The 21,237-nt window shown below is 54.1% G+C and overlaps 5 non-coding genes and 1 pseudogene across 5 annotated transcripts; all 6 read right to left on the bottom strand.

The window, feature by feature from the left end:
• Positions 1–1,641: 1,641 nt before the first annotated feature.
• LOC140580039 (U5 spliceosomal RNA) lies at positions 1,642–1,755 on the bottom strand. Its single transcript, XR_011983817.1, has one exon. It is a non-coding gene; the product is annotated as a U5 spliceosomal RNA (small nuclear RNA).
• Positions 1,756–2,183: 428 nt separating this feature from the next.
• On the bottom strand, positions 2,184–2,374 carry LOC140579885 (U2 spliceosomal RNA). The gene has a single exon (XR_011983728.1). It is a non-coding gene; the product is annotated as a U2 spliceosomal RNA (small nuclear RNA).
• Positions 2,375–8,418: 6,044 nt separating this feature from the next.
• Positions 8,419–8,532, bottom strand: LOC140580038 (U5 spliceosomal RNA). The gene has a single exon (XR_011983816.1). It is a non-coding gene; the product is annotated as a U5 spliceosomal RNA (small nuclear RNA).
• Positions 8,533–8,949: 417 nt separating this feature from the next.
• Positions 8,950–9,142, bottom strand: LOC140579970 (U2 spliceosomal RNA). The gene has a single exon (XR_011983761.1). It is a non-coding gene; the product is annotated as a U2 spliceosomal RNA (small nuclear RNA).
• A 5,463-nt stretch (positions 9,143–14,605) lies between these two features.
• On the bottom strand, positions 14,606–14,719 carry LOC140580036 (U5 spliceosomal RNA). The gene has a single exon (XR_011983815.1). It is a non-coding gene; the product is annotated as a U5 spliceosomal RNA (small nuclear RNA).
• Positions 14,720–15,141: 422 nt separating this feature from the next.
• On the bottom strand, positions 15,142–15,365 carry LOC140579894 (U2 spliceosomal RNA; annotated as a pseudogene).
• Between the last annotated feature and the right edge of the window lie 5,872 nt (positions 15,366–21,237).

The following is a 21,237-nucleotide window of genomic DNA, read 5'->3' as shown; positions in this document are numbered from 1 at the left end:
TTAGCAAAGTCCTGCTGCCCTGCATAAAAACGTCTCTCTTGGGGGGAGACCAAAACACTTTGCAGATCAATTAGCTCTAAGGGGAAGATCGCTTCTCGGCCTAAAGCAGTGTCCTCGTTCCTCCGGGCCTTCTTCCTCCTCCTGCATTGGACAAACCTGGAGGGAGAGGTTGCGCGCTTTTCAGCCACGGCCACTTGACCCTTACCAGGGGACTCCACCGAAGCGCTGGAAGCCGTGGACTCCCCATCAGCACCGGCGAAGGGCTGTTCCTCGCTGTTCTCAGCTCCCCTCTCGGCTCCCCCGTGCATCTCAGCGCAGCCCGGCAGTGCCTGCTGTCGGGCCCCGTCCACAGCCGAACCCCGAGCAACGGCGTCGGCCCAGGACGGTTTGCGCTGAGGGCAGCTCCGAGCCAGATGGTCCTCACCTCTGCACAGGTTACACCGGAGGGGGCCCTTGCAGTCCTTCGCCAGGTGACCGACGTCCAGGCATCTCCAGCACTTCATGGTGGTACAGGAGTCCGCGGTGTGGCCCAGGCCGTGGCACAAGCGGCAGGAGGAGGGTTGCCCGGAGTAAAAAAGGTAGCCCTTGCAACGACCTATAATAAAATAAGCAGGTGGGTGGCTATACCCGTCAGGGGAGCTAGCGTCGGGGCGCAGGCACACCCGGAACTGCCTGCGCCCAGTCCAGACACCCAGCTGGTCTCTCACGTCCCTGTGCCCAGGGACCACGTCGACAAACCTGCCCAGGAAGGCCGCCACCGCTTCAGCTGGAACGAAGGGGTCCAAGACGTGGACGGTGATCACTCTCCGATCCAGCTTCCACAGTGGCTCCACGTCGTAGTGCATCCGGCGAAGCTCTTTCTCCAAGCAGCTGCATGCAGCCAACATCTTCTTGTAGCCTTCTTCCGTGGTGCAAGACACATAAAAGAAGGCTGAAGACTGGTTGCGCTGCACACAGATGATGTCTTCCATAGTGAGTCCCAGGAGGCCGAAGAGCACCTCCCGGATGAAGGCCAGTCTCTCCGGGAAACTCTCCGGTTCCTCCTGGTGGGTCCACCTGAAGGCTGCTGTATGCCGGATGACTACGACGGTCCTGTGTGGGCTCCCGGACATCCTGGCGATGGTGGGCAAGAGAGTCCTCGGGAGCCGGGCAGGGAGTCGACGTGTCCTAGCTGGGTGCCTAAACTAATAAAAGCTGGAAATAAAACCCCAAGCTCACCCTGCGGGAACGGCGGTCAAGCCACCCGAACCTGCACGTTAGGCTTGCAAGGGCTACCCAAAATAAAAAAAAGCGCTAAAAGGAGACAACAGCTAGCCCCGTGGCAGCGGCGGTCAAGCCACCTGCTGGTCACGCTTTAGGTTCGCTGTTGCCTCCACTAAAAAACCTGGCAATAAAAATCCCTCCAAAAAGCAGCACTTGATCTTAGCCAAAAGGCCGAGAAGCGATACCCACAAATTGCGCCCCGCCGGGCGCCGGCATGCGGGATGCCGACGGAGCTGGCGCGGCTCAGCCCTCACCAGCCCCTCTGGCAGGTGTCGCCCGGCGAGTCCACGCGTGATCCAGGGAGACCACAGCCGCGCCACCGGGCACCTAACGCCAGCCGCTAAGCCGGGCCCAGTCTTCCTTTGACAGCAGCAGTGCAGCTCTGCTTGGGCAGAGCCTCCAAAAATACCATGAACTCATCGCTATCCCTCTCCACGGAAATCTTTAGTAAAAGGCGAAAGATTTATACGGGATGAAGAGAGACCCGAGTCGATATGGGGCCGCCGCCAAGCCCGTCGCCGTTAGCCGGGCCTGCGTGACGCCCCCGCTCGGAGTAGAATGCCCAGGGGCGTTGCAGCCGCCGTCCTCGGGGCCCCGACTCCTCCCTGTCCTCCTGTCCTCTCAAAAGACAGCAATCATTTTAACAAACATGAGGGGAAATTCAAAAGGCAAAGATGACATCATGCCTTACCTCAGCGCAGCTGTCCACCGCACAAACAGTGTGTCACCTTCCTTTAAAAAAAAAAAAAAAAAAAAAAAAAAAAAAGAAAAACGGCGGGAAACGGGGGCCACGCACAGACAGGGCCCCCCCCCTCACAGCACTCAGTCTATTAGTCACTCACTCACTCACTCACTCACTCAGTCAGTCAGTCAGTCAGTCAGTCAGTCAGTCAGTTCTGCCTTTCGACAACAGGGGGCAGTAGAGGTGCACCATTCCCGGAAGCACTGCAATACCGGGTCGATGCGTGGAGCGGACGGGGCAAGCCCCACTTCCGGCTCCCTGTTCCAAAAATCCGTTTAATATGTGGTCCCCTCCATGGGGGACGTATCAGATATTAAACTGATAAGAACAGATTTTTTTTTTTTTTTCCATACTTTATTAAACAGTTCTGCACATCATTTAAATCAACACCACCTGATCAAAACATATAAACATCAAACCTACACTTTTAAAATTGGCATCGTCATCCATGCATATTAAAACAACCTTTCCAGCATACATCACAAACAAATATTACAACAATGTAAAAGGTTGAAATTTTTAACATAATACACATCAATGGCAATACAATAGAATCATAATAATAAGACATATTAAAACAGTATTAAACAAACAAATTATGCAGAACTATATACCATAAAATAATCAAAACAGTAATAAAATCAACAATTAAAATTACACACATTTACCCTTTAATTACATTCATCTGGCCATTTCTACAAATAAAATGTCACCTCAAATGCAAGCCATTAAAAGGTTAAAACCTTAAAAGAGGAACAGACCCACAGACCACAAATTTCAAACACAAGGGTCGGGTTAAAACAGGGTTATACACCATCCACACACATAAAATCTGAGACTTCGGGCATAAAATACGGTTAATCACAGAAACAAAGCACACCAAATAGATTAAAATGTTAATAGATAATGTTAATATTAATAAATACGTGCTAAAAGTGATCAACCAGTAGTGCACAATAAATTCTGTACATGCAATTATTAAAAAAGTATTTGAAATACAACACACGCACAAAAAAACAAAGCACACTCACCTAAAACCCAAAGTACCTTCTGTGTGCTCCAGAAAGGTGCGTCATGTCCACCCTGTAGAATGGAGCGTCACCACCTAAACGAAACGGAGCTAAAGCCAAAAGAGGCCCTTCCACCTCTCCTTGGCCTCGTGGTAGCCCCGCTGGATGACGTCAGTCTCCATCCTGAAACCCAAGTCGGCCCGGATTTTACGGAACACCCCTTGTGCCTCCAGATGAACCCCTCTGCGGATGAGCGCGGTCCTGGCATCCCACAGCTCTCGCTTGGTAATGCTGACCAGCAGCCACATCCAGGGGCCGAAGGGGTTATGGAGCTTGGGGTCCCACCCCTTCAACACCTTGTCGTAGGTCAGACCGGGCTGCGGGTCCACACGTCCACACAGGCCCGCTACCAACCCCCAAACTCTCTGTGCATGCCCACAGTCCCAAAACACGTGCCTGATGGTCTCATCCTCGCTGCACTCGGCCCTGGGGCAGCGGGGGTGTCTGGTCAGCTTATGCCTATGTAAGACGTCCCTGACTGGCAGCTTACCATGAAGGCACTGCCAGTTCAGGTCCTGCAGCCTGTGATCCAAACCCTTAGGCTGGATTCTCGCCCATGTGCCTTCCTCCAGGCCCAACATGGCCCGAGTATCCCTATGACCAAGCAAAGCCCTGTAAAGCGCTCTATGCTTGGTCAAGGCCTCTGTCTTGACACCTGCCGGAATAAACTTACTCCACTTGACAGCGTGGCTGTAGTGGGCCGGCAGGGTCTCAGCCTTGGGGCCGAGGTTGGTCCACGACGCCACCAGGCGTCTCATGGGGAGAGCCAGCCACAGACGCACAAAGTGCTGATGGGGGTGCTCGAGGGGAGCTGCCAGGCGCGTGCAGAGCTGCGAGAAGAACAGGCAGTCAAGCTTGAGAGGAAAGTCAATAACATCCCTCCCCCCACTGTCCTTTCCGAGATACATCACTTCCCTACGCACGTACTCGTACCTGCCCCCCCAGACGAGGTTGAAAACGTCTCTCGTCAGGCCTCTGCGCATGAAGCGGGGCAAAGGGTACACATGTGCAAGGTAGAGCAGGGTGGGAAGAATATCCACTTTTAAGGCTAAGACCTTACCTTGGAAGGACAGGGACCTGGACTTCCACAGTCCGATCTTCCGCCTGGCGATCGCCAACCGCTCCTCCCAGTTCAAACGGGCGGCACCATCCGAAAGGAAGTTGACCCCCAACACTTTGAGAGGTCCGTCACAGAGGGTGAGACCCCCTGCGACGCTCTCCCTCGCCTTCCAGCTGCCGAAATACTTGGCCACCGACTTACTGAGGTTGAGCGTCGCGCCGGAGGCCCTACCGAACGCATGAACAAGGCTCATGGCATGACCGAGAGACTGATCCGAGCAGACGAAAAGGGTGGTGTCGTCTGCGTACTGGGTCAGTTTAACAGTTTTCCCCCGACTTCCTGGGATAAGAAGGCCATCGACCCCGGGGTGGGTGCGAATGGCGCACGCCAGTGGCTCTATATAGAGCGCGTAGAGGAGGGGGGAGAGGGGACATCCCTGCCTCACTCCACTCAGCTGGGGCACCAAGTCACTCAGGAAGCCATTGATAACAACATGGCTCCCAACTTCGTTATACAAAGTGTGTAACCACCCCAGGTAATTGGGTCCAAAGCCAAACTTACCCAATACTTGAAACAGGAAGCGGTGATCTACCCGGTCGAAGGCTTTCTCCTGGTCCAAGCTGACCAGCAGGAGAGGGAGGTTCCTGTCCTCCACCCAGGCGATGGCGTCGCGGATGAGATGGAGGTTCCACGTCGCCGATCGACCCGGTACTCCACACGTCTGATCGCTGTGAACCAGATGAGCCATGGCCTTCTTCAGGCGTTCTGTAAGGGTCTTTGCGATGAGCTTTGTGTCTACACAAAGCATGGTCAGGGGCCTCCAGTTGCCAAGGTCGGCACGATCACCCTTCTTGTGCAACAAAGAAAGAACCCCTGACCTCATGCTCCTAGTGAGCAAACCCCGGCGCTGAACGTCCTCTACAACCTGCAGTAATTCCGGCCCGAGGACATCCCAAAAAGTGGAATAAAATTCCACCGGGAGCCCATCAAGGCCCGGTACCTTGCGGCGGTTCATCTTGCCAAGCACTGCGGTCAGCTCGGCCAAGGTGATGGGGGCTTCTAAGCCGTCACGAATGTCACTGGGAAGGCAAGGTGAGGTGTTGTCTAGGAACCGCTCCCCTGCAACCGGGTCCGTGTCCCTAACCTTAAAAAGATTGTGATAAAACAATTTAGCAACCTCCAGCATGTCTGATGTTGTTGTTACCGTATCGCCGTTTAAGGCCCGGAGAGAGTCGAAGGTCTTCTCCTCCCGGGCTTCCCTGGCTCTCTGGAAAAAATGAGTATTGCACTTTTCATTGTTTTCCAAAAAGAACATTCTGTCGCGGAGCATTTGGGCCGAGGCAGCCTGTGCATGCAGGCGCCTCAGCTCACCCTTTATATCCAGCAGTCGCTCGTGGTCGATGGTGCCCCCGCTGTTGTGAGCGGCGTATTCATCCCGCAACCTTCTCTCCAGCTGCAGAATGGAGAATTTCTTCTCCATCCTGCGCTGCTTGCTGTACTGCATGGAGAAGGTTCGGATCCTATCCTTCACACTCTCCCACCATTCGGCCACGGAGGGGAAGGTAGGCTTGTCCTTCTGCCACTCGGAGAAGTGATCTAAAAAAAGGTGTCTAAAATCGCTCTCCTCCAGGATCTGCAGGTTCATTTTCCAATAGCCACCCCCATATTCAGGGGCGTCTATGGAAACAGTGGCCTCCACTGCCAAGTGGTCAGTGGGCCACTGTGGGGAGAGGGACACCTTTTTAAAAACAACGGGGGGTGAGGCTAAAATATAGTCGATGCGACTGCTGGCTCCGCGACTATTGTGCCAGGTGAAGCCCGGCATGCTGGGGTTGCATATCTTAAAACCATCAACAAGTTTAAAGGAACGAATAAAATGGCGAAAGTGCCCAGAGCTGACATCCTGTCTACCCTCCAACGAGATGTTAAAGTCCCCTCCTAAAATCAAGTGTCGATCTGTGACACAGAACGGGGACAACTCTTCAAAGAGAGTTATACGGGACGAGGCCTCCACTGGAGCGTAGACACATATGGCCCGGAGGCGCTGTCCCCTCCATGTGGCGTCCACCCCCAAAACCCTACCTTAAAGAACGGTAAACGATCTTACTTCTTCAAAGGCGCGGTCGCCAAAAAGGATCCCGACGCCTGAGGAGTGGACACCACCTACGCTCCAGTAGGATCTACCCCTCTTCCATTGTCGTGAAAAGAGAGCCTCGTCCCGCTGGTCCCGGAGGTGGACTTCCTGCAGAAAACAAATGCTGAAGGGAGAAGATGCCAGCTGATTAAAAACAGATGTGCGCTTTAAAACGTTCCTCAAACCCCTGACATTCAAGGTGACAATATTAAAATTGGCCATGAAATGTTAAAAAGGTAAAATACAATTACAAACAACACACTAAAATAATAAAAGCCAGCCATTAAAAACAATACCGCATTACTGCCCCCCCTCCTCAGTCAAACCCAAAAGGCCCCCCAGTTCCAGCCCCCCCAGGTACTCCTGTTCATTTGCTTTGTCCTGCACACTGCTGTACTCCTGGGGGGGCGCAGGGGACTGTCCCAAGTCCCACACCAGATGGGGGGCCCCCAATGTCGGGGAGGGGGGACTCTCTCGGCCTTGGTCCCCGGCCGCCACTGCTGGCAAGGTGGCAGCCGGAGGGCTGGATGCGTCGGGTTGTGCCTCCCTTCTGCTCTTCTTCCTCCTCCGGGGGGATGCGCCGCTCTTTCTCCTCCTGCTGCTGACACCTGGAGCCAGGACTGGAGACCCCTCCTGCATTGCAGTCGCTGTCGCTGGGGCCTCCTCCACCTCGGCCAGGGCATCTCCTCCTGCCCCCGCCGCCGACTGTTCCTGCCCGGACGTGGGGGCTTGCGCTCCCCCACCACTCTCCTTGCCGACAGCTCTGCTGCCTAACAGAGCGTCGGCGTATGACGTTTTCCGTTGGGGGCAGGAACGAGCCAGATGGTCCTCACCGTTGCAGTGGATGCAGCGACGGGGGCCCTTGCAGTCCCTGGCCATGTGCCCCGGCTCCAGGCAGTTGCGGCAGCGCAGGTTGGCGCATCCCTCCAGAGTATGTCCAAAGGTGTGACACTGTCGGCAGAAGGGAGGCTGTCCGGAATAAAACAAGTAAGCCTTATTGCCCTGTAGATTAAAATAGGCTGGGGGATGACTAAACCCGCCCGCCCCATTAGCGTCCGGGCGCAGGCGGGCCTGGAACTGGCGTCGACCAGTCCAGATCCCCAGCTCATCCCGGATGTCCTTGTGGCCAGGAAGGAGGTCCACATACTTGTTCAAGAACTGGCGGACGGCTTCGCCGGACACATGCGGGTTAAAACAATGTACCGTAATTACCCGCTTGTCGGGCCACCACAGCGGCTCGACGGTGTATCGTCCCAGGAGAGGGTGCTGGGCCCTCTCCTTGCTCCGCTCCAGGACCTTGGTGTAGCTCTCGTCGGTGGACAGGGTGACCTCGAAGAACTGGAAAGGTCCATTCCGCTGCACACACAGGATGTCCTCCATGCGCAGGCCCAGCTCCCCGAAGGCCACCTCCCGGATGAAGGCCAGGCGGTCGGGGAAGGTGCCTACCTCCCCTTCGGCCCTCCAGCAGAACCGGGCGGTATTACGCAGGCCACCGCCTGCTACCAGCCACGGCCCGCTGAAGGGCTTCCTCGCTGCTCCGCCGGCCGTCGACATCCGGGATGGTCCACCGACGTCGTTCCTGGAGCAGAGTCCTCCTGCCGCCGTGGTCCCGACGTCCGCCGTGGTCCGGCCGCCGTCCGCCAATCCGGGATGAGCCGAGGAATGCTAAACTATAAAAGCAACTAAAAAAATAAAAACACCAGTTCACCCGGCAGGGCGGCGGACAGGCCACCAGCCACTGCGGGATCCCCAGCCTAATAAAAACGAAAATAAAAGCAGGGATAAAAGGCTAAAAGGAAGGCACGGGTCGCCCCGTGGCAGCGGCGGTCAAGCCACCTACTGGTCACGCATTAGGGTCACCGTGCCTTCCTCTAAAAAACCCGACGCAGTCCGTTAAAAGCGATAAAAAGAGCGTAAAATCCACTTGATCTTAGCCAAAAGGCCGAGAAGCGATACCCACAAATTGCGCCCCGCCGGGCGCCGGCATGCGGGATGCCGACGGAGCTGGCGCGGCTCAGCCCTCACCAGCCCCTCTGGCAGGTGTCGCCCGGCGAGTCCACGCGTGATCCAGGGAGACCACAGCCGCGCCACCGGGCACCTAACGCCAGCCGCTAAGCCGGGCCCAGTCTTCCTTTGACAGCAGCAGTGCAGCTCTGCTTGGGCAGAGCCTCCAAAAATACCATGAACTCATCGCTATCCCTCTCCACGGAAATCTTTAGTAAAAGGCGAAAGATTTATACGGGATGAAGAGAGACCCGAGTCGATATGGGGCCGCCGCCAAGCCCGTCGCCGTTAGCCGGGCCTGCGTGACGCCCCCGCTCGGAGTAGAATGCCCAGGGGCGTCGCAGCCGCCGTCCTCGGGGCCCCGACTCCTCCCTGTCCTCCTGTCCTCTCAAAAGACAGCAATCATTTTAACAAACATGAGGGGAAATTCAAAAGGCAAAGATGACATCATGCCTTACCTCAGCGCAGCTGTCCACCGCACAAACAGTGTGTCACCTTCCTTTAAAAAAAAAAATAAAAAAGAAAAAAAAAAAGAAAAACGGCGGGAAACGGGGGCCACGCACAGACAGGGTCCCCCCCCCTCACAGCACTCAGTCTATTAGTCACTCACTCACTCACTCACTCACTCACTCACTCACTCAGTCAGTCAGTTCTGCCTTTCGACAACAGGGGGCAGTAGAGGTGCACCATTCCCGGAAGCACTGCAATACCGGGTCGATGCGTGGAGCGGACGGGGCAAGCCCCACTTCCGGCTCCCTGTTCCAAAAATCCGTTTAATATGTGGTCCCCTCCATGGGGGACGTATCAGATATTAAACTGATAAGAACAGATTTTTTTTTTTTTTTTTTTTTTCCGTACCAGTCAGAGTTGGATACCCGTCGCTTCATCAACTCGGCCAACCTTCACTCATCATTCCGGCTATTTCAAATTCAATTACAATTTTTATTTCAATCAATAAAATATTACAATTATAATCTCCTTAAAAGGATTTCAAACAAGACATTAACACACCGTTAAAATTCAGCCCATATCAGAGTTTAAAATTTAAATATAAAATACATAAACCACACCAGACATTCAATAAATAAGCAAATATTAATCAAAAACCATTGAGTGTCAGTGGTTATTTTCAAAATCACCCCCAGGCTTAAAATCCCATTGCAAAGGGTTTCCGATCCTTGTGAACTTTATGGTGTGACACTGAAAAAAAACATTAACGCACCACCAAGAAAGGCACAGTATAAGGTGCGTGCGTTCACAACTCACGTGCCACACCGACCTTCCTGGATGGAGCTCGTACTCACCAAGATGTTAGTGGGGCTATGGCCGCAGAAGGCCCTTCCACCTTTCCTTGGCCTCGTGGTAGCCCCACTGGATGATGTCCCGCTCCATCCTGAAATCCAAGTCCGCCACAATCTTTCGATATAATCCCCAGGCCCTCAAATCTGCCCCTTTATGGATGAGTGCCGACCTTGCATTCCAAAGTTCACGTTTGGTCATGCTGATCAGCAGCCACATCCGGGGCGGGAAGGGAGTCTGAGGACCTTGGGGCCACCCCATCATCACCTTATCGTAGGACAACACAAACTGCGGGTCTAGTTCCCTGCACAGGCCTTGCACTGATCTCCAGACCTCCCTGGCATACCCACAGTCCCAAAAGGCGTGCCTGAGGGTCTCCTCCTCTGAGCACTCGGGACGTGGGCAGCCTGAGTGTCTGGTCAGCTTGTGCCTGTACAGTACATCCCTGACCGGCAGCTTACCATGCACACACTGCCAGTTCAGGTCCTGCAGCCGGTTATCCAACCCCTTGGGCTGGATCCTGGTCCAGGTGTCCTTCTCCAGGCCCAGCACAGCACGGGTTCCCCTCTTCACCAGCACAGCCCGATACAGGGCTCGGTGCCTGGTGAGGGTCCCTGGGGGGAGACCTGCCGGAAGAGACTTACTCCACTTAATAGCATGGTGATAGTGGGTCGGCAGCGTCTCCGCCTTGGGCCCGGCGTTGGACCACGACGTCAACAGACGTCTCATGGGCAGGGCCAGCCACAAGTGAACAAAATACTGGTGGGGGTGTTCTAGGGGAGCCACCAGACGTGCACAGATCTGGGAGAAGAACAGGCAGTCAAGCTTGAGAGGGAAGTCAGGAACATCCCTCCCCCCACTGTCCTTTCCAAGGTACATCACTTCCCTCCTCACATACTCATACCTGCCGCCCCAAACAAGGTTAAACACATCCTTAGTTAAGCCTCTCCGCATGAAGCGGGGCATGGGGAACACATGGGCGAGGTAGAGGAGGGTGGGAAGGATATCAACCTTCAAGGCGAGAACCTTACCCAGGAAGGACAGGGACCTGGCCTTCCACATCCCCATCTTCCGCCTGGTGATCGTCAAACGCTCTTCCCAGTTTACCCGGGCAGCACCTTTCGAAAGAAAGTTAACCCCCAACACCTTGAGAGGGCCGCCGCAGAGAGTGAGCCCCCCCGGGACGTCCTCTCTCGCCTTCCAGCTGCCAAAGTACTTGACCACCGACTTGTTAAGGTTAAGTGCAGCCCCGGAGGCCTTCCCGAACGCCTGCACCAAGCCCAGGGCGTGACCGAGCGCATGGTCCGAGCACACAAACAGAGTGGTATCGTCTGCGTACTGGGCCAGCTTTACCGTCAGGCCCCCACTCCCTGGCAGGATCAGGCCGTTGATACCTGGATGGGCACGGATGGCGCTCGCCAGCGGCTCTATATATAGAGCGTAGAGGAGGGGGGAGAGAGGGCAACCCTGCCTCACTCCACTTGACTGGGGAACCCAATCACTGAGGGAACCATTAATCGACACATGGCTACCAACCTCAGTATAAAGCGCATGAACCCATCCCAAGAACTTAGGCCCAAAACCTAGCCTGCTCAATACCCCAAACAGGAAGCAGTGGTCCACTCGGTCAAACGCCTTCTCCTGGTCCAAGCTAACGAGTGCCAGAGGGACATTCCTGTCCTCAGCCCAGGCGATCGCGTCCCGAATTAAATGTAAATTCCAAGTCGCAGATCGACCCGGGACCCCGCAAGTCTGGTCACTATGGACCAGGTGGGTCATGGCCTTTTTTAGGCGCTCAGTTAGGGTCTTTGCTATGATCTTTGCATCTACGCAAAGCATTGTCAGGGGTCTCCAGTTGCCAAGTTCGGCACGATCGCCCTTCTTGTACAACAAAGACAAGACCCCTGACCGCATGCTCTTGGTGAGCATGCCCTGACGCTGCACGTCCTCAGCCACTTCTAGCAGCTCCGGCCCGAGGACTTCCCAAAACGTGGAATAGAATTCCACGGGGAGTCCATCGAGACCAGGAACTTTGCGCCGGTTCATTTTGCCTAGCACCTCAGTCAGCTCGGCTAGAGTGAAGGGGGCATCTAAGCTGTCCCTTGCCTCACTGGGAAGACTAGGTTTGAGTTTAGATAAAAACTGCTCCCCTAGCTCAGGTTCGGTCTCCCTTTTCTTAAAAAGGTCACCGTAAAAACATTTAGCAACCTCCAGCATCCGGGCCGAATCGGAGACCAGGTTGCCTCCTTGGTCCCGGAGGGCAGTGAAACACTTTTCCTCACGGGCCAGTTTCACCTTATTAAAGAAGAAGGCTGTACATTTCTCATTCTCCTCCCTTTCCAAAGCCCTGGCCCAAAACAAGGAGGCCGCAGCCGATTGCTCGTGCAGGCCCCTCAGCTTAGCTTTGGCTGCCTGCACCTCCTCAAAGTTAAAAGCCCCTCCGTTGTTGTGGCGGGCATACTCCCTCTGCAGCCTGGTCTCTAGCCGTTGGATTTCGTAAAGCCTTTTAGCTTTACGCTGGCCGCAATAGTGGATAGCTAGAGCTCTAACCCTCTCTTTTACGCTCTCCCACCATGCGGCCGTGGAGACGTAGGCTGCCTTACAGCCCCGCCACGCAGTAAAATGATCCAGGAAGAGAGACCTAAAGTCTCTCTCTTCTAAGATCTCCACGTTCAGCTTCCAATAGCCCCTCCCGAAGGTAGGGGCGTCAATGGAAACTGTGGCCTCGACCGATGTATGGTCCGAGTACCACCGTGGAGACCTCAAAACCTTCCTAAAAACAACAGAGGGCGAAGCTAAAATATAATCAATACGGCTGCTGGCCCCACGACTGTTGTGCCAGGTATGGCCCGGATCTGTGGGGTTGCACGTTTTAAAACCATCAGAGAGGTTGAGGCTGCGGATCAAATTCCTAAAATGTTTAGTGCTGACATCCCCTTTCCCTTCTAAAAAAGTATTGAAGTCCCCTCCTAAAATTATGTGTCTATTAGTGACACAAAACTGGGCCAGCTCCTCAAAAAGCGCAATGCGGGACGAGGCCTCCACTGGAGCGTAAACGCACATCGCCCGGATGTGCTGACCTCTCCAGGTGGCGTCCACTCCCAAAACCCTTCCCTGCACTACAGTGAAGATACTCACATTCTCAAAGGCCCGGTCACCAAAAAGGATGCCGACGCCTGAAGAATAGACACCACCAACGCTCCAGCAGGACTTACCCCTCTTCCACGCTTGTGAGAAAAGAGCCACGTCCCGCTGGTCCCTGAGGTGGACTTCCTGCAAGAAACAGAGATTGAAAGGGGAGGATGTCAGTTCATCAAAGACCGCGGCCCTTTTGACTGGGTTCCTCAACCCTCTGACGTTAACAGTAAAAATTTTAAAATCAGCCATGGGGGGATTAAAAAAAGAATAAAACAATAAGAAATTAAAACCATAAAAATTTTAAAAACTATAAACCCTAAAACCAGCTATTAAGACCCCTGTTCCCCCTCCCCGCTCATGCCCAGAATTTTCCCCAGCATGGAGTCCTCCAGGTAGGCCTGGTCGTTTGGTGAAACCTCCAGGCCCGAAAAGGTAATGTCCTCCTGGGGAAGGGCTGGGGACAACATTGACAAATTCCAACTTATATCTTCTGTTTTGGGGGCGGGGGGCGATACGACCTGTACAGGGGCCTCAGCTGGGGGCGCCGCCTCCTTGGGGGTACCTGTTGCCTCCTCTGCTTCCTTCCTCGTCTTCTTAGTTTTGTCCTTGGGGTCACCCTTCTTCTTCCTTTTGGTGACCCCGGCCCGGGCCTGCGGGGACTGCCCAGCCTGAGCCCGGGGCCCCTCAGCCCCCAACGGGGTCTTCACTGGGGACCTGGCCACTTCTTCCTGGGCCCCCACTGACCTCTCCTGAGGCCCCCCTGGCTTTGGGGCAGGGAGCAGCTCCCGGTCCGGCACCCGCCTCACCTGCCCACCACCCGCCAGAACGCCCGCATAGGAGCGCTGGGGGCAGACACGGGCCAGGTGCTCCTCGCTGCTACAGTGGCGGCAACGTTGGGGGCCCTTACAGTCCTTAGCCATGTGCCCGGGCTCAAGGCAGTTACGGCACTTAAGGTCCGGGCAGTCCTCCGCCTTGTGTCCATGGCCCTGGCACGACCGGCAGAAGGTAGGCTGTCCAGTGTAGAACAGGTACCCCCTGTTGGGCCCGATGGAAAAGTAGGCTGGGGGATGAAGATATCCCCCCTTTCCATCCGGCCGCAGTCGCACCTGAAACCTCTGGGGATGGTTCCTCTGGACGCAGATCAGGTCCTCCAGCTTAAAGCCCAGCACACCAAACACCACCTCCCGGATGAAGAAGACCCTGTCGTGAAACTGGGCCTCTCCATCCAGGTTCCTCCAACGGAACCGGGCCGTGTTAAGCAGACCGCCACCTACCATCGGACCCGGTCCGGAGGAGGGGGTCGTCCCGGCCACTGGAGCCGCCGCTGGGGCCGTCACTGCCGTCCTGGGAGCCGTAGCTGCCATCCTCCAGCTGGGGTGCTCCGGCATCAGCCGTCCCACTCGGAGTGGAGCAAGGCGCAGTGTTCCAGAGGTCCTTCCGCCGTAGTCCAAGACGGGCTGAGCTAAAAACTAGACTAAAAAATAAAATAATAAAAGTGAATAAAAACAAACAAGGGCTGAAAAACACTAAAACAGGATACCAAGGTTCACCCCGTGGCAGCGGCGGTCAGGCCACCTGCTGGGCACGCATTAGGATCCCCTTGGTATCCGCTAAACTAAAAAACACGACGGGTAAAACGGCTAAGAAAAACGCCAAAAGTTTTTAAAAACTTGATCTTAGCCAAAAGGCCGAGAAGCGATACCCACAAACTGCGCCCCGCCGGGCGCCGGCATGCGGGATGCCGACGGAGCTGGCGCGGCTCAGCCCTCACCAGCCCCTCTGGCAGGTGTCGCCCGGCGAGTCCACGCGTGATCCAGGGAGACCACAGCCGCGCCACCGGGCACCTAACGCCAGCCGCTAAGCCGGGCCCAGTCTTCCTTTGACAGCAGCAGTGCAGCTCTGCTTGGGCAGAGCCTCCAAAAATACCATGAACTCATCGCTATCCCTCTCCACGGAAATCTTTAGTAAAAGGCGAAAGATTTATACGGGATGAAGAGAGACCCGAGTCGATATGGGGCCGCCGCCAAGCCCGTCGCCGTTAGCCGGGCCTGCGTGACGCCCCCGCTCGGAGTAGAATGCCCAGGGGCGTCGCAGCCGCCGTCCTCGGGGCCCCGACTCCTCCCTGTCCTCCTGTCCTCTCAAAAGACAGCAATCATTTTAACAAACATGAGGGGAAATTCAAAAGGCAAAGATGACATCATGCCTTACCTCAGCGCAGCTGTCCACCGCACAAACAGTGTGTCACCTTCCTTTAAAAAATAAAAAAAAAAATAAAAAAAAAAAGAAAAACGGCGGGAAACGGGGGGCCACGCACAGACAGGGTCCCCCCCCCTCACAGCACTCAGTCTATTAGTCACTCACTCACTCACTCACTCACTCACTCACTCACTCAGTCAGTCAGTCAGTTCTGCCTTTCGACAACAGGGGGCAGTAGAGGTGCACCATTCCCGGAAGCACTGCAATACCGGGTCGATGCGTGGAGCGGACGGGGCAAGCCCCACTTCCGGCTCCCTGTTCCAAAAATCCGTTTAATATGTGGTCCCCTCCATGGGGGACGTATCAGATATTAAACTGATAAGAACAGATTTTTTTTTTTTTTAATTCATCTTTATTCAACATTTCTGCTTACAATCTAAGAACAACACATAAAACTATAAAAACCCAACATTTTCCACATACTAACTAAAACAAACCCACATCAATACTAATCAAAATAGCACATATCAAAACCCATTTATACCCACAAACTTAATCCAACAGCATAATTAACAAAAACATATTACTGCCATAATAATACAAGACACCTTATAACATACAAATCTTAAAATATGAAACTACTCAAAACATTACAACACCCATTAAAACAGTATTAAATCCATAAATATAGCAGAAAATCTAAAATCTTTAAAAAGGTAAAACATTATCATCCTCAGACATATCCCCATTAAAACTAAGGTCTCCCCCAGACTCAACAGTGGCTAAAAAAGAACATTCATTTGCAATGTCCTGCTGCACTGGATAAGACCGTCTCTCAAGTGGGGAGACCAGAACACTTAGTAAGTCCATCTGCTCAAAAGGGGAAATCGCTTCTCGGCCTAAAGCAGTGTTCTCGTTCCTCCGGGCCTTCTTCCTCCTCCTGCTTTGGACAAACCTGGAGGGAGAGGTTGCGCGCTTTTCAGCCACGGCCAATGGACCCTTACCTGGGGACTCCACAGAAGCACTGGAGGCCGTGGACTCCCCATCGGCACTGGCGAAGGGCTGAGCCTCGGTGTTCCCAGCTCCCCTCTCGGCTCCCCCGTGCATCTCAGCGCAGCCCGGCAGTGCCTGCTGTCGGGCCCCGTCCACAGCCGAGCCCCGGGTAACGGCGTCGGCCCAGGACGGTTTGCGCTGAGGGCAGCTCCGAGCCAGATGGTCCTCACCTCTGCACAGGTTACACCGGAGGGGGCCCTTGCAGTCCTTCGCCAAGTGACCGACGTCCAGGCATCTCCAGCACTTCATGGTGGTACAGGAGTCCGCGGTGTGGCCCAGGCCGTGGCACAAGCGGCAGGAGGAGGGTTGCCCGGAGTAAAAAAGGTAGCCCTTGCAACGACCTATCATAAAATGAGCAGGTGGGTGGCTATACCCGTCAGGGGAGCTAGCGTCGGGGCGCAGGCACACCCGGAACTGCCTGCGCCCAGTCCAGACACCCAGCTGGTCTCTCACGTCCCTGTGCCCAGGGACCACGTCGACAAACCTGCCCAGGAAGGCAGCCACCGCTTCAGCTGGAACAAAGGGGTCCAAGACGTGGACGGTGATCACTCTCCGGTCCAGCTTCCACAGTGGCTCCACGTCATAGTACATCCGGCGAAGCTCTTCCTCCAAGCGGCTGCATGCAACCAACATCTTCTTGTAGCCCTCTTCCGTAGTGCAAGTCACATAGAAGAAGGCCGAAGACTGGTTGCGCTGCACACAGATGATGTCTTCCATGGTAAGTCCCAGGAGGCCGAAGAGCACCTCCCGGATGAAGGTCAGTCTCTCCGGGAAACTCTCCGGTTCCTCCTGGTGAGTCCACTTGAAGGCTGCTGTATGCCGGATGACTACGACGGTCCTGTGTGGGCTCCCGGACATCCTGGCGATGGTGGGCAAGAGAGTCCTCGGGAGCCGGGCAGGGAGTCGACGTGTCCCAGCTGGGTGCCTAAACTAATAAAAGCTGGAAATAAAACCCCAAGCTCACCCTGCGGGAACGGCGGTCAAGCCACCCGAACCTGCACGTTAGGCTTGCAAGGGCTACCCAAAATAAAAAAAGCGCTAAAAGGAGACAACAGCTAGCCCCGTGGCAGCGGCGGTCAAGCCACCTGCTGGTCACGCTTTAGGTTCGCTGTTGCCTCCACTAAAAAACCTGGCAATAAAAATCCCTCCAAAAAGCAGCACTTGATCTTAGCCAAAAGGCCGAGAAGCGATAAGAACAGATTTTTTTTTTTCCATACTTTATTAAACAGTTCTGCACATCATTTAAATCAACACCACCTGATCAAAACATATAAACATCAAGCCTACACTTTTAAAATTGGCATCGTCATCCATGCATATTAAAACAACCTTTCCAGCATACATCATAAACAAATATTACAACAATGTAAAAGGTTGAAATTTTTAACATAATACACATCAATGGCAATACAATAAAATCATAATAATAAGACATATTAAAACAGTATTAAACAAACAAATTATGCAGAACTATATACCATAAAATAATCAAAACAGTAATAAAATCAACAATTAAAATTACACACATTTACCCTTTAATTACATTCATCTGGCCATTTCTACAAATAAAATGTCACCTCAAATGCAAGCCATTAAAAGGTTAAAACCTTAAAAGAGGAACAGACCCACAGACCACAAATTTCAAACACAAGGGTCGGGTTAAAACAGGGTTATACACCATCCACACACATAAAATCTGAGACTTCGGGCATAAAATACGGTTAATCACAGAAACAAAGCACACCAAATAGATTAAAATGTTAATAGATAATGTTAATATTAATAAATACGTGCTAAAAGTGATCAACCAGTAGTGCACAATAAATTCTGTACATGCAATTATTAAAAAAGTATTTGAAATACAACACACGCGCAAAAAAACAAAGCACACTCACCTAAAACCCAAAGTACCTTCTGTGTGCTCCAGAAAGGTGCGTCATGTCCACCCTGTAGAATGGAGCGTCACCACCTAAACGAAACGGAGCTAAAGCCAAAAGAGGCCCTTCCACCTCTCCTTGGCCTCGTGGTAGCCCCGCTGGATGACGTCAGTCTCCATCCTGAAACCCAAGTCGGCCCGGATTTTACGGAACACCCCTTGTGCCTCCAGATGAACCCCTCTGCGGATGAGCGCGGTCCTGGCATTCCACAGCTCCCGCTTGGTAATGCTGACCAGCAGCCACATCCAGGGGCCGAAGGGGTTATGGAGGTTGGGGTCCCACCCCTTCAACACCTTGTCGTAGGTCAGACCGGGCTGCGGGTCCACACGTCCACACAGGCCCGCTACCAACCCCCAAACTCTCTGTGCATGCCCACAGTCCCAAAACACGTGCCTGATGGTCTCATCCTCACTGCACTCGGGCCTGGGGCAGCGGGAGTGTCTGGTCAGCTTATGCCTATGTAAGACGTCCCTGACTGGCAGCTTACCATGAAGGCACTGCCAGTTCAGGTCCTGCAGCCTGTGATCCAAACCCTTAGGCTGGATTCTCGCCCATGTGCCTTCCTCCAGGCCCAGCATGGCCCGAGTATCCCTATGACCAAGCAAAGCCCTGTAAAGCCGGAAAAGACTTACTCCACTTGACAGCGTGGCTGTAGTGGGCCGGCAGGGTCTCAGCCTTGGGGCCGAGGTTGGTCCACGACGCCACCAGACGTCTCATGGGGAGAGCCAGCCACAGACGCACAAAGTGCTGATGGGGGTGCTCGAGGGGAGCTGCCAGGCGCGCGCAGAGCTGCGAGAAGAACAGGCAGTCAAGCTTGAGAGGAAAGTCAATAACATCCCTCCCCCCACTGTCCTTTCCGAGATACATCACTTCCCTACGCACGTACTCGTACCTGCCCCCCCAGACGAGGTTGAAAACGTCCTTCGTCAGGCCTCTGCGCATGAAGCGGGGCAAAGGGTACACATGTGCAAGGTAGAGCAGGGTGGGAAGAATATCCACTTTTAAGGCTAAAACCTTACCTTGGAAGGACAGGGACCTGGACTTCCACAGTCCGATCTTCCGCCTGGCGATCGCCAACCGCCCCTCCCAGTTCAAACGGGCGGCACCATCCGAAAGGAAGTTGACCCCCAACACTTTGAGAGGTTCGTCACAGAGGGTGAGACCACCTGCGACGTCCTCCCTCGCCTTCCAGCTGCCGAAATACTTGGCCACCGACTTACTGAGGTTGAGCGTCGCGCCGGAGGCCCTACCGAATGCATGAACAAGGCTCATGGCATGACCGAGAGACTGATCCGAGCAGACGAAAAGGGTGGTGTCGTCTGCGTACTGGGTCAGTTTAACAGTTTTCCCCCGACTTCCTGGGATAAGAAGGCCATCGACCCCGGGGTGGGTGCGAATGGCGCACGCCAGTGGCTCTATATAGAGCGCGTAGAGGGGGGGGGGGAGGGGACATCCCTGCCTCACTCCACTCAGCTGGGGCACCAAGTCACTCAGGAAGCCATTGATAACAACATGGCTTCCAACTTCGTTATACAAAGTGTGTAACCACCCCAGATAATTGGGTCCAAAGCCAAACTTACCCAATACTTGAAACAGGAAGCGGTGATCTACCCGGTCAAAGGCTTTCTCCTGGTCCAAGCTGACCAGCAGGAGAGGGAGGTTCCTGTCCTCCACCCAGGCGATGGCGTCGCGGATGAGATGGAGGTTCCACGTCGCCGATCGACCCGGTACTCCACACGTCTGATCGCTGTGTACCAGATGAGCCATGGCCTTCTTCAGGCGTTCGGTAAGGGTCTTTGCGATGAGCTTTGTGTCTACACAAAGCATGGTCAGGGGCCTCCAGTTGCCAAGGTCGGCACGATCGCCCTTCTTGTGCAACAGAGAAAGAACCCCTGACCTCATGCTCCTAGTGAGCAAACCCCGGCGCTGAACGTCCTCTACAACCTGCAGTAATTCCGGCCCGAGGACATCCCAAAAGGTGGAATAAAATTCCACCGGGAGCCCATCAAGGCCCGGTACCTTGCGGCGGTTCATCTTGCCAAGCACTGCGGTCAGCTCGGCCAAGGTGATGGGGGCTTCTAAGCCGTCACGAATGTCACTGGGAAGACAAGGTGAGATGTTGTCTAGGAACCGCTCCCCTGCAACCGGGTCCGTGTCCCTAACCTTAAAAAGATCACAATAAAACAATTTTGCAACCTCCAGCATGTCTGATGTTGTAGTTACCTTGTTGCTATTTGAGGCACGGAGAGAGACAAAGCTCTTCTCCTCCCGGGCTTCCCTGGCTCTCTGGAAAAAAAAGGCGTTGCACTTTTCATTGTTTTCCAACAGGCACATTTTGTCGCGGAGCATTAGGGCCGAGGCAGCCTGTTCATGCAGGCGCCTCAGCTCACCCTTTATGTCAAGCAGTCGCTCGTGGTCGATGGTGCCCCCGTTGTTGTGAGCGGCGTATTCATCCCGCAACCTTCTCTCCAGCTGCAGAATGGAGAATTTCTTCTCCATCCTGCGCTGCTTGCTGTACTGCATGGAGAAGGTTCGGATCCTATCCTTCACACTCTCCCACCATTCGGCCACGGAGGGGAAGGTAGGCTTGTCCTTCTGCCACTCGGAGAAGTGATCTAAAAAAAGGTGTCTAAAATCGCTCTCCTCCAGGATCTGCAGGTTCATTTTCCAATAGCCACCCCCATATTCAGGGGCGTCTATGGAAACAGTGGCCTCCACTGCCAAGTGGTCAGTGGGCCACTGTGGGGAGAGGGACACCTTTTTAAAAACAACGGGGGGTGAGGCTAAAATATAGTCGATGCGACTGCTGGCTCCGCGACTATTGTGCCAGGTGAAGCCCGGCATGCTGGGGTTGCATATCTTAAAACCATCAACAAGTTTAAAGGAACGAATAAAATGGCGAAAGTGCCCAGAGCTGACATCCTGTCTACCCTCCAACGAGATGTTAAAGTCCCCTCCTAAAATCAAGTGTCGATCTGTGACACAGAACGGGGACAACTCTTCAAAGAGAGTTATACGGGACGAGGCCTCCACTGGAGCGTAGACACATATGGCCCGGAGGCGCTGTCCCCTCCATGTGGCGTCCACCCCCAAAACCCTACCTTGAAGAACGGTAAACGATCTTACTTCTTCAAAGGCGCGGTCGCCAAAAAGGATCCCGACGCCTGAGGAGTGGACACCACCTACGCTCCAGTAGGATCTACCCCTCTTCCATTGTCGTGAAAAGAGAGCCTCGTCCCGCTGGTCCCGGAGGTGGACTTCCTGCAGAAAACAAATGCTGAAGGGAGAAGATGCCAGCTGATTAAAAACAGATGTGCGCTTTAAAACGTTCCTCAAACCCC

The sequence above is a fragment of the Paramormyrops kingsleyae genome, chromosome 18 (genome assembly GCF_048594095.1).
Source record: "Paramormyrops kingsleyae isolate MSU_618 chromosome 18, PKINGS_0.4, whole genome shotgun sequence".
Lineage (NCBI taxonomy): Eukaryota > Metazoa > Chordata > Actinopteri > Osteoglossiformes > Mormyridae > Paramormyrops > Paramormyrops kingsleyae.
This window is presented reverse-complemented; position numbering and strand designations above follow the sequence as displayed.